Genomic DNA, 14,101 nt, shown 5'->3' with positions numbered 1-14,101 from the left:
ATAAACTGGTTTGAGCCAAATCAGTTAAGTCTGATACCAGATTGAACCAGGTTTATCTCAAACCAATTTCAGCCATTTTGAAACTGACTTATGTGCACTGAACTTATTTTCTCTTACAGGTTTAAACCAATTTCTGATCACTTAGACCCGTTTATGTGTCATGTCTGTCCCTAGCCCCAGAGATTAACAATCCACATCATGTAGCGAGTGTGTAAGGTTGCTCAAATGATAAGGATTTGCAGGATCTTGCACTAATATAGGGAAGGGTGATATCGTTTCAATGGAAAATCTCTTGTAAGAGGTAGGGGGGAAGAAATTTCTATGAATATCCCTTTGTACTAAATACATCCGTGCAAATTGTTCTTTCTGGCAGACTTTGATTCACTATAGAAACCCACACTCAAATCTAGGTGGTCCTGATGAATCATAGGATTGGAGAATAGTAGGATTGGAAGGGACCTGTAAGATCATTAAGTCCAGTCCCCTGGCATGGGCAGAAGGTTGTTGGGCTCAAACAAGCTCAATGAGGTGCTTATCCAGCCTCTTCTTGAATACCTCCAGGGATGGCAACTGCACCATCTCCGCTGGGAGTGTGTTCCAGATTCTAGATAACCTTATGGAAAATAAGTTTTTTCTTACGTCCAGCCTAAATTTTTCCTCCACTAACTTGTGCCCATTAGATCTCATTCTCCCAAGGGGTGCCTTTCTGAAGAGTTGCTCCCCTAGATCTTGGGGTTTCCCCCTGACATACTTTTAGGTAGCTATCAAGTCTTCTCTCACTCAGTCACTAAACAAACCCAGTTCCCAGAGCCTCTCCTCATAGGACCTAGCTGCCAGGCCACTGATCATATGGGTGGCCCTTCTCTATACCCTTTCAAGCTTATCCACATCCTTCTTGAAGTGCGGTGCCTAGAACTGGACACAGTATTCCAGCAGTGGTCTCACCAATGCCAAATAGAGGGGGAGAAGCACCTCTCTGGATCTATTAGCCACACATCGGCTGATGCACACCACAGTTCTGTTTGCCCTGCTGGCAATTTTATCGCACTGATGGCTCATATTCATCCTCTGATCGATTGTCACCCCCAGGTCCCTTTCAGATGCAGTGTCAGCCAATGGACCACTACTTATTATATAGTCATGATGAGGGTTCTTTCTACCCAGATGAAGGACCCAGCACTTATCGTTATTGAACCTCATCTTATTGCATTGAGCCCACAGGACCAGCCTGTCAAGGTCATTCTGGATCCTTACCCTGTCCTCAAATGAGCCAACACTTCCCCACAGCTTGGTGTCATCCACAAACTTAATCATTGTACTTTCTATTCCTTCATCTAAGTTATTGATAAAGATATTAAAGAGCACGGGCCCAGGCACTGATCCCTGGGGGGCACCACTCAAGATGGCCCTCCAGGGTGAGGCTATCCCATCAATTACAACTCACTGGGATCAGCCTCTGAGCCAGTTGCCAACCCACCTTACTGTAGACTGGTCTAGGCCTGTACCCTCCAACTTAATTGAGATAATTTCATGGGAAACCATACCAAAGGCCTTAATGAAGTCTAGGTAGTTGTCCCGTATGTCCCATATCCAGCAGGTTAGTTACCTGGTCATAGAAGGACACCAGGTTTGTTAGGCATGACCTCCTGTCGACAAAGCCACACTGGTTGTTTCTTAATACCCTGCCAGTTATGAGCTTGTGGTTAATAAGCTCTTTGACAATTTTTTCAAAATTGTTTCCCAGGACTAAAGTCAGACTGACCAGTCTATAGTTGGCAGGATCATCCCTCTTCCCTTTCTTAAAGATGGGCACCACACTGATCCTCTTTCAGTCATTTGGGACCACTTCTGAGTTCCACAACTCTTTAAACAACCTTGCCAGAAGCACCGGTATGAGGTTGGCCAGTTCTTTCAAGACAAGGTTCATTCTTTCAGATGGAGGTTGTCTGGCCCAGCAAACTTGAAAACATCTAAATGCTCTAAGAGTATTTTCACCTGTTCAGGACTATTTTTATGTGGACTGCTGTCTTCCCCATATTCTCTGGGCATCTCATCTGGGCAGGTGACAAGTTCCCATCTGATTTCAAGAATACTGATGCGAAGTAAGTGTTTAGGAGCTCTGCCTTTTCACAGGGATCAACTGTGGGCTGCCCCTCCATATCAAGTAGGGGTCCAACAGTGGAGCTTGATTCTTTTTCTTGCTCCCTATGTACCTATAGAAGGACTTTTTGTGGTCTTTTAATTTGGTTGTCTTCTAATTTGTTGTCTTTTAATTCAAGCCTTCAGTTTACTTCTTTCATGCATTCCTCCCTCCAGCAACCACAGCCTCTAATTGGGAGATTGAGGAGAAGACCACTTGAGCTTCTAGTTCCTTGAGCTAGTTCCTCATTGACCCTGGGTTACCATATTTCCTTGTGTATAACCCACACCTTTTTTCACCAAAACTAGCTGGTGACACTTGGGGTGTGACTTATCTGTGAGAAAACCAGATTCCTGTAAGTCTGAACATTGTGGGGTAGGAGCCATAGCAGGGTTAATTGCTATAACTCTGGGAGCCATGGCAATTAATGCTGCTGCCGCTTCCCCATCATCAAATTTCCAGACCTGTGGGGAGCCCCTTAGCCAGATGACAGCCTTGTGCACTGGACTGGGTCAACATGCAGGTCAGAGCAATATGTGACCCTGGACCCAGCACACCTCCTTGGATCAGGTCAATGAGTTGGTCATGTCACATTGGATTGGAGCCCACATGTGGACTTAGCATGCCAGATAAGACTGCAGACCCTATCCAGCATGCGGGACTGGCAGCAGGCTTGGCTGTCTAGCTGCTGCTAATCAGTTTCTTCAAGGAATGTATATATATATATGTGTGTGTGTGTGTGTGTGTGTGTGTGTGAATCTATCAATCTATATTTTTTTCATGCTGCCTCTTAAAAACAAGGTGCTTATTATATGGAGTGTAGCATATGAAAAAAATAAATGGTACTTATGGCAGATCATTGTGGAGGAACAAGTTTTTAGTCCCGCTTTCCTCCTAGCAGAATGTCTTGACTGGAGCCATTCTACCAATGATTGTCTGCAGATGCCCTGGCAGAGATCAGCTAAAAAGATAAGATACTGTTACAATTGTTATTGCCATTACTAGATGAAGACAAAAGCTTCATCTCTTTTTCATCATTCCTGTGCCTTTTGGAAATACAGACAACATACCTTACCAAATATAGAAATGTGAGTATAAATATGGGCACAAATCAAATGTTGTTATTGTTTTTCCATTATCCATATATTTTTTATGCTTAATCATCAGGTGCCTTTTTCAAGCAGGTAAATCAGATGCAATATACTACATTCAATTATGAAATGGGGAGAAATGGCGAGGTGTACATTCAGTAGCAGCAGTTAGTTACATTGCATAGATTTGAATTGCAAAGGAATATGTTTTCCCCCCCTTACTTCAGTTCAGATCTGTAGCTGACACTTACACATGGCCTTCAAAGGGCTCTGATTTTGCTCCCCTCAAAATCAGTGGGATTTCTGTACTATACTTCAGTGGGATCAAGTGCAATCCTTATTTGTAGAGAACAGGGATATTTTCAGCAAGCAGAACCAATAAACACTCTTCAGGAAAATAGCAAAAAGATAAATGTACTTTAGGTCAAGCAGAGAAATGGTCAAAAACATTGATAATATATAAATAATGCATCTTTTTTTGTATAAACAGGGTAGTTTAAATAATGAGTATCCTGTATGTGTAAGAATCCTGTTGTCTCTAGGTTCTCAATTGCCAAAAACAAAGCCTTTTTAGCCTGTTGTAATAACAGATTTAAAAGTTATGTAAATACCTAGGGCTAACAAGAGCAAACCTTGTTTCCTTTGGTGAGCTCACATGAGCAGTTCCATTAGAGTCAATGGAACCGGTTATGTGATGGTGAAGCCCTCCTCACTCATGTTGTAGAGCAATCTAGCCCTTCAAACACTAATTGATTCAGTGACGTAAAATGCACAGATTCTTTTAATAAATTCTTAACATTTACATACACTAAAGTAAAGAGGTTTATTCTTCCTGGCATTCAATGATTTAGTATCCTGTACTTGGCTGACTTGATAAATGTTTCCTTGGTATTAATGTTGTGCTATATGTGGATCAAAATATTATATCATTTATCTTTCTTGCCTGGAGTTGGATATTGTAAGCAAACCATGCATAGCAGTCCTCTGTAACTCTGCAGGCAGAACATACAATTGGGTTTTGTTTATACATCTTTGAGATTATATTTCAAAGCCCCAACTTTGCCAGAGTCCTATGTAAACTTCCCATCAAACTCCTAGGTTTTTATACCAGCGTTCCTTCAACCAGCGACATTCCAAGTCATGTACATTATTATTCTAAACAAGAAGCCCTGACCTTAGTTTAGACTTCACAATTTGCTCTGGTATCAGTGGTAGGATCTCTCTAAGAAAACCAATAAATTCCCTTGCTACTGAGGCTTACAGTGCTGTGTAATGTAGATTAAATCTCTAAGGTTAGAAACTAATAAAGTGTGCGGAAAAATATGCAGTCATTATCACATGGTCTTCAGTCATGGTCTGGTTAATCTTGCTAAGAGGGAAAATTGCTCATGGGAGGGAGGGCCAACACACTGCTCACTCATCTTTTAGGGGCTTTGGTCAAGCAGCTGTTTAGCTCTGTCTGTACACAGCATGTATATGTGCCATAGAAAGAGCACCTGAATATCTATGACTACATGATTGGTCCCAATACTTATGATATTCCTGTAGAGATTATTTATTATATGATTGTTAAGATGGAACTGTAAACAGTGGAGAGGTTGAACAGTATTTCTGGATCCTGATTACGGTTTAGGCAAGGGATTCCTCCTTCATAAACTTTGGGAATGCTACCAACATAGAGACTGAATGCTGAGGCTGTAGGCAAGAGGAAAAATATATGCTAGTAAAACAACTTTATAAGAAGTTGTATCAGTTAAACTCTTCCCCCCCACCCCTTAGAAAGTATGAAGGTTTATTATGACTTATAGTAAAAACAGAGATGATTAGTATTTAAATAGCAAGTGTTATTCAGATAACCTATTTTTTTTATCTGGGAACACTTACAGTGTTATTTTAAAGAACTTTAATAATGGGTTTGTTAAATTAAGAATGTTATAACCATGAGGTAGAATGTGTTACTAAGTTTCAGTTTGCACTTAAACCAAAAATTCAAGTATTTTTTGTAGGAGGAATAAAGTATACCTTTCCAATATTTAAAAAGATTATTCTTGGATAAAGATCTTTTTCCTGGGGTGCCACTGAAATAAACCCATTACTTTAGGTCACCCTTACTAGGTATTTTTATCCATCAGTATGGGGAAAGTGTATAATCACAGCTTGTTCTCCTTTACCCATAAAAATCTGTGATATAGGTAGCTAGCACAAGTAACCAAGGGATTACTTATACTTTCATGGTTTCTTTTCCTTCTGCATAAGCTTACCCACACTTGACTATATATACATGATTAATATTAATTAGAATATAAGACCTTTAAGAATTTATATCTCAGTTGCATTTTGCTTAACTTCTGCTATATGCAATAGGAGTTAAGGCAGAATTTTGAAGATTTTTATGGTTATTGCAGAGTCAGAGGTTTCCTTTATTGGTTTCCTTTATTTCTTTTAGTCTTCATACAGTACTTAATGTTTTGTGGCATAGCTTTTATTTAAACAGGTATTAGAACAAAGGCTATCCATACACTGGAGAAAAAATACAAATTTAAGGTTTTTTTATAAAAATGTTTTTCCAGATTTTTGTTTCCTTTAGAGTTTAACCATAGCTTTTTCATTTATCTTGACAAGGAGATGTTGCTCATACTAGTGATGACTCACATAAAGTGTTTTGCTGATTCTCTGTGATTAGGAAAATACAATAACAGCACAAAATTACTGCAATTTGGGGCATGTATCTATGCCACTACGCTGCCTGTCTATTTGCTTTTCTTTTGGGCTAAAAAGGTTAGATCTCTATAAATAGGACATGATCCAATAATCCTTAGAATTGTCTGTCCTTTACTTTTGTGACTCTGTGACATTTTCTTTTGATAATACCAGGTTCAATAGCTTTAGAGAAATACATTTGTACTGGAAGATTTCAGCTGCTGTCCTGCTTTTCACAGCATTTTGTAGTAATTTGCACAACTACTTTGAATGATCATTTATAAAGACCACATTTTGTGTGATATGTTGTTTAATGAAAAATATTCATTTATATTTTCTGTTTGTCATACTGAATTATTTAGGTCATAAGCTCTATGTTAAGGGGTAGTACCCTGTTATACTGTCCTAGTAGAAGGTCTAGATTGTGATTTTACAGTCTTAATATGAGAGTGTCTAAAAATGTCCCCTAAAACCATATTCAACAGCTAAATAAGTGACCTGATTTTAAAAAATATGTACACCGAGCAGCTTCCTCCAAAATCAATGCAAGGTTTAGTATGGAGACCTTTATGTGTTGTTGTCATGATGGTAGTCATCTTTCCTTCTAGTATACCTAACTAATTTCTTATACAGCTTCTACAAGGGTTGAATTAATTATTTTTGCTAGGATTTGGTGAATAGGTTTTCATTGAAGTGAAGGTTGCTTTTCTGTATATAATAAAGGGCAAAATTCTCAAAGTCGGGTGCTCACAGCTAATCTTCTTAACCCTAATATACAGAGCTAAGTACAGACAGTCAAAAAGCCCAAGGCTGAATTGACTCAGTCTTCACAGGTTAGTTTAAACCGTGTGGATTGAACTGATAAGCAAGTGAACAGATGTTCACATTTGATTCTGGAAATGCAGCCACATGCCTGCAGTGGCCCAGGCCAGAAGCTGAGGGGTGCTAGAGCAAACCTCCATGCTTGGCTGGAGCAGACAGCTTGGGCCAAAGCTAGCCTGCTCATCCTGCAAGTGGATGAAGGGAGGTTTGTGGGGGAGGTTCAAAGCATCCTGGCATGCTGGGGGACTGTGAGTTAACTTGAATTCTGAGGGGTTCTGGAACAGAAGTTCAATAAACAAATTAACCTAAATCAGTTAAGTCTGATACTATATCCATTCAGATTTATCTTAACCAGTTTCAGCCATAAACTGAAAGCAGTTTATGTGCGCTGAACTTCTGTTGTGTTAAAGATTTGAGCCAATTTCTGATAACTTGTACTAGTATATGTGTGATTTCTGTCCCTAGCCTAGAAATCTAACTTCTCAATTATGTTGACCACCAGTAGATGCCACTTATGCTTTATTGCAATTTTAGGTTGCCCAGTACTTCTCTAATTGTACGAAATTATTAGTAATAGTAAATAGCATTGAGTAGGTGGCATCTATTGCATGTGCTGTTAAAAAAAAGAAGTGTGTTGCAATGATTTCAAAGTCACAGTTAATCTTGTTTTAAAGATTGCTGAAAAGCCCTTGCCATATATAGAAGACATTAGCAACAGCTTGGCAGAAGATCCTGTGGCTTATTTTGTCTATCTGTATGTAGTTAAACATGAAGACCCTCTGTTTGATGTACAGTTAATACCTAACAGACGTCTCGGCTCTTTTAGGTATTACGGAATATCTGGCATCATGTAATATCGAGAATCCAAAACTCTTTCCATGATAGCATTATTACAGAAAAAATATTCAAAAGAGTTAAAAGACTTAATTTGAGTATAACTGAGGACAAAGCATTATGAGGAGAGAGAGAGGGGTTAAGGCTACAGTTTACTTCTGAAAATATATGGGATGGTTCCAATCAGTAGCATAAGGATGGGCGGGTGAGTGGGCACAAGTCCCAGTCGCTACCGAAGGTGAGGATGGCACCAGAATAGAGAGGGGGTGCCTCACCCTCCCATCCCGTGTTCTTCCTGAACTTTTCAGCTCCATCGCTAGTAACAAATAGCAGTGGCACAGGTGGGAGTGTTAATTAGTGGGGGCATTCTTGGGAATCTGGTAAAGGTGGCAGCAGCTTTGCCATCAGAAACAGAAGGTTTTTTGCCTACTTGACATGGGCACCTGCAGGAAAAAATGAGGTGATATTTCCCCTCAGCAGTAGTGAACTTGTGCTTCTGGAGCATCTGGAGCTAGAGCCTTGCAAAAAAGTACAGATGGAAGAGAGAAGGAGATGGGGGGATTGCCCTAGCATAATACTAGTAGTTACTCCTCTGGTATCAGTTTGGATTTTAGGCACCTAACTTCCATTGATTTTTACTCTGTCCATGTGAAACATGCACTGGCTTTTATAACTCTTTTATGCTGTTTATTGTGAAGAACATCCCTTTTTCCTACAGATGTTGAACAACAATATTCTTTTTAGGACTTGCATATTATTGTATCTGTTTGCTGCCAAACTTTATAGTCTGTGGCATGAATCCCACATGACTGGAATGAGCTGCTCCAGAAAAGTAGCAAATGGCAGTGGAAAATCGCATAATAAGTAGCATGTAGAAAAGCCAAAGACTTTTGTACTTGAGATTGGGTGACTACTTTATGACCTTGCACTTTCATAAAGATTGGCTTGTGCTGCTGCATACATGTCTAACATGCAACATCACTGTTACTATCTGAAGGAAATTAAAAACATCTCATTTGTATTTCATTCTTTAATGGCAGTTGAAAAAATATATACAAGTAGATAGCCTGGTTGAAGGCTAAGAAAAGACACTGTTTCTAGGGGTGTAGAAATGCAAACACTTTCAAAAGGAGAACATTTTAAAAAGGATGCAGCTGGTACTTCTAATTGTTACATGTGAATGAGCTGAGAACCATTCAAATGTTCTGATTTTAACCCTGGATGGAGGAGTGTTAAAGTTGAAGCAGGTTTTGCTGCATTTGAATAAATCTCAGCAGCTCATACATAACAGCATACCAGCTGCTTCCCTTTTAAAACATTCCCCTTTCAACAAGCCTCCAGGAGTCCATGTGTCCACACCCTAGAAGTGATTGTTTGCCAAACCCCATCACCCTTTACACATGCTGGCCTAGAAATGTTAATCTTGTAATAGCTGCTTTTTTTTTCAAGGAGGTGCCTACTAGTTACAACTGAGTGTAAGTAGTAAATAAATCCACTGTTGAGTGTTCCAACACTGTTAGATTGTTGGGAACATATGTTTCAGAATAATTTTTTGAGGTGAACGATGCTCTCTGTTCCAGAATCAAAGCTTTCGTAAACATTTTATGTATATAATAAAAGGCAAAATTCTCAAAGTTGGGGGCTCACAGCTAAGCTTCTAAAACCTAATGCATAGAAAGTCCTGACTTTTCAATTATGTTGACCACCAGCAGATGCCACTTATGTTTTATCACAAGTTTGCATTGTTCAGTACTTCTCAAATTGTACCAAATTGTTAGTGATAATAGATGGCATTGAGTAGGCTGCATCTATTGTATGTGGTGTTAAAAAAGTGTGTTGCAATGATTTCAAAGTCAAAATTAATCTTGTGTTAAAGACTGCTGAATAGCCCTTACCATATATAGAAGATATCTTTCTATATTAACAGTTTGGCAGAAGATTCAGTGGCTTATTTTGTCTATCTGTATTTAAACTTGAAGGCCCTCTATTTGATGCACAGTTAATACCTAACAGGGGAAGTCTCACCTCAGTAAACAGCCTATTAGAGTAGCATCAGTGCCTACAATAGGGTAAAGAATCACAAAATACCTGAAATCCAGTACTGTTTGCATTATAGCATTATTGCATTAAAAATATGCAAGAGTTAAAAATCTAAATTGAGTAATACCAGGGACAAAGCATTATGGGGAAGTGAGAAAGTTCAGTGTATGTAAGTTGTTGTTTTTAATATATCAGAAATAGCAGTTTACCAGTAAGTTGAAAAGAACAATTAAATATTAACCACTTTTGGCACAGGTATTTGAGGAAACTTTGATGGTTTGGATCACTGACCACAGAGGTAGTGCCATCCCCATTTTGTAAGCAGAAAAAGGGATTTTATATTGATTATGGGTATGTAAAGTGGGGCAAGAATCTCTAAAGGTGGCATCTTGTATAGGACCAACTGTTTAGCTGACTTAAGTTAGACAAGCTTTCAGATGCAGACAATCTTCCTCAGGTCTCTGATCAAAGGAACTAGGCATAGCATAGTAAAGAAGAACAGAGAGGGAGTGACAGAAAAATCTCAGGAGTAGCAGATACACAATTTGCCAAAAAAGGGAATCTGGTTACTGAGAGATCAAGGCCTATCAAATGGAGGAGGGTCATTCTGACCTTGCTTTTGTGGAAAGAATTCAGGAATTGAGTAAAATATACTGTACCATAAAACCGGTATCAATGCTTAGTCCTTGGTTCTTAGTGTCCAGCCAGCTTATGAATTATTATTCCTAAATTTGACTTTTAAAAGTGTTAGGTATATTTCCTTGAGCACAAGGATACTGAGGTCAGAGAAGGAGCAGCTGTTCTATGAGAAATGTGCTCCTAAGCCAGGTACAGACATTACAATCTTACTGATATAAGTGAATGGAAACCGGTCTCTACCTATAACAGAAGAAAATTTCGGCACACAAAACTGGTCTATACCCGTAACAGAACAGAAGTTTTGAGCACAGATTGATTTAAAAATGGGGGAACCTGATCTAAGATTTGCTCTCTCTCCACTCCCCCCCCACACCAGCAGCCAAATGTGTGTTCTGTGCACTACTGATATAAACTGCACCCCTTAAAGAAAACAGCATAACTTAGATTGATTAATCAATGACCTGGAAGATGGGATGTAGTGCACCCTCAGCAAGTTTACAAATGACACCATGCTGAGGGGGGTAGTAGATATGCTGGAGGGCAGGGCTAGATTTAGAGAGTCCTGAACGAATTGGAGGATTGGACCAAAAGAAATCTCATGAGGTTCAACAAGAACAAGTGCACAGTCCTGCACTCCAGATGGAACAATCTCATGCACTGGGACAGGCTGAAGACCAACTGGCTAAGCAGCAACTCTGCAGAAATGGACCTGGAGTATACAGTGGACAATAAATTCAACATGAGCTAACAGTGTGCCATTGTTACCAAGAAGGCTAACAGCATACTGGGCTGCACTAGTAGGAGCATTATGAGCAGATCAAGAGAAGTAATTATTCCCTTCTATTTGGCATTGAAGCCACATATTGAGTACTGTGTCCAGTTTGAGGCCCCCCGCTACAGAAAAGATGTGGACAAATTGAAGAGAACCCATCAGAGGGCAACAAAAATGAGGAGGAGGCTGGGGCAAATGACTTATGAAGAGAGGCTAAGGGGACAGGGCTTATTTAGTCTGGAAAAGAGAAGACTGAGTGGAGGGGGGGATTTAAAAGCAGCCTTCACATACCTGAAGGTGGTTCCAAAGAGGATGGAGCTCAACTGTTCTCAGTGGTGACAGATGACAGAACATGGAACAATAGTCTCAAGTTGTAGCAAGGGAAGTTCAGGTTAGATGTTAGGAAAACTTCTTTCACAAGGAGGGTACTAAAGTACTGAAACAGACTACCCAGAGAGGTTGTGAACTCTCCATCCTTGGAGGTTTTTAACACCCAGGTAGACAAAACCTTGTCTGGTATGATCTAGCTGGGAATGGTCCTGCTTTGAGCAGGAGGTTGGACTAAATGAGCTTCTGAGGTCTCATCCAATCCTAATTTTCTGTGTTTTGGTGATTCTAAGACAAGCTTTTATAATGTCTTTATTTAGACCTAATGGTGTGTGACCTTAATAATTTTTTTCTGTCAGAGTTCATTCTGGTGCATAGTTGCTATTTAGTTTCACCCACAGAGTTGCCATGAGGGCACTTGTTATACTGGATCAGGTATATCACATTTTGGGAAAGCCATGTATAGGAACCATGGATTCTGATTATTTTTTAATGGGTGGTGCTGATAGTATTCTCAGTGGAGATGTGTTGACAGGTTAAGCACTTCTTGCCATCACATGATCACATGATGTCTGTTGGGAAGTTGAAAGTCAGTTTCTAATAGTGGACATCTATAAGTATGTAAGGGGTATATATCTGGAGCTGGGAGAAAAACCCCAGGGCACCTGAGGGCACCCAAGGGGAGATCAAGGAGCAATGGCCAGCAACTGTTAGAGGATGGTTTCAGATTGGATGCAAGGAAGAACTTCTTTATGGTAAGAGTGAACAGAATCTGAAACAGACTTCCCTAAGAAATGGTGCAGTCCCCAACATTGGAAGTCTCCAAAAGAAGACTGGACAGACATCTTGCTGGGATCATTTGATCTCAGCAGTATTCCTGCCCAGAACAGGGTGGTTGAACTCAATGATCTTTTGAGGTCCCTTCCATCCTTTAATTTCTATGATTCTATGATAGTACAGGTTTTATGGTGCAGTTTTCTAGAATTTTTTCCTCCAGGTGGCTCATGAAGAGGGTGGCATATTAAGGAGCCATCTTTATGACATAGTTAGAAGTTATGGGCCATAGCTTGAAGGAGTAATTCTGACACTATCTAGAAGACATTGGACTTCCCCCAAAATTCTGTGGAAATCTGCAATATGTCAAAAGTGTTACTCTACTCCAAAGTGTAGATTAAAACCTTATCAGGGTATCTAATGAAGGACAGTCAAGCAGCCATCTTTAAGAAAAGAAAAGAGAAAAGAAAAAGAATGAAAGCCAAACATTGATTAAGCAAATTGAAAAAAACAGAGAATTTATAGTATGTCAATAGATGGAGAATACCCTTGATAAGGTTTTAATCTGCCCTTTGGAGTAGACTAATGTTGTAGCACATATTGTAGATTTCACAGAAATTTGGGGTAAGCCCAATATCTTTTAGTGATTTATGCCTATTCAAAATAGCCATAGATATTTGCAGTGCTACTGATACCATCTTGTTTACCAATGAAGTACTATACATTTTTGCAATATACCATTACATTTTGCAGTATACCAGAGAACTTTATCAGTAGGATGAGTCCACAGTAACTGGGATCATTGGAATTTGAGGAATTCATTAACTTAAATGAACCATCCATCCAACTAAATCCCTTCACCTTCCATACTTCAGTGTCTTGGCTGAATGGTTTGTAATCCTTTTTCACAGTCTATGAAATCAGAAAAGGGTGCTTGGAACAGAGAAACTGGCATACCTCTTACTGCGTACAGAAAACCTCAATAAAGCCAGCACCATCTGTTTTTTAAAGAATGCTTTGTTCTCAGCTGGATTTCTTGAACTAGGCCTTTGAGGATACATTTATAAGAAACAAGTAAAGGAAGTAAAGTAAAGGAAACTGCCAGTGGACAGCAAACTAGTTTATGTAAACTGAACCTCAGCCAACATTTTGCATGGAGACCAAAAATGAATTCTAGGTATCACATCACAGTTAGTACCAGTGCTGAATGCAGGGTAAAGGGTGATAAAGAGACATATATATAAGTTTATATCTGTCATGGATGATATTTAATTGTAACTAGTTTGGTCCAGACTTCTTTCATACCAGGGGTAGTGTGTCCATATGATTTATGAATCTAATACATTCTACAGATCTTTCTCTGCATGAGGAATGGAAGTAACTAAACCAACACCTTACTATAACTACAAGTCCTCCTGTTCAGTGGGGTGATGAAACTAGTACCAAGGAATTAGCAAAAGATCATTAGGGGATTCCTTTAGACCAGAGATGTCAAACTCATTTGACTCTGTGAGTTTAAACTGGACTACAGGGCTTCCCACAGGCCAGTTGACTGTTTAATTCTGGAGCTGCCAGAGCTGCTGTTTCAGTGCAGCTCCAGAACTCAAGGGGTTAACACTGCTGCCTCTTGCTCCTCCTTTTCCCCAACCATTGATCTTAGATTCCAGGAGTGAGTAAAAACTCCTATTTAGGCCTTTGTTTGGGTAAAGGTGCAGGGAGATTAGCAGCATGAACTCCTGGACTTCAACGTCTGTCTGCAACAGCTGCTTCTGCAGCCCCAGGGATATACATTGCAGCGGTGAGTCCAGTGGGCTGAATCAAGCTCATGGAGGTAGGTGGTCCAGCCCAAGAAGAGTCTAAAGGACTGGATGACCTCTCTTTATGTGCTGGATCCCATTTAACACCCCTACTTTAGATAAAACAAACCAGCCAGATAGAGACATTTGCCTACCCACATTTGTC

This window comes from Gavialis gangeticus, unplaced genomic scaffold (genome assembly GCF_001723915.1).
Source record: "Gavialis gangeticus isolate Ggan-Ray unplaced genomic scaffold, GavGan_comp1, whole genome shotgun sequence".
Classification (NCBI taxonomy): Eukaryota; Metazoa; Chordata; order Crocodylia; family Gavialidae; genus Gavialis; species Gavialis gangeticus.
Note: the sequence above shows the minus strand (reverse complement) of the source record.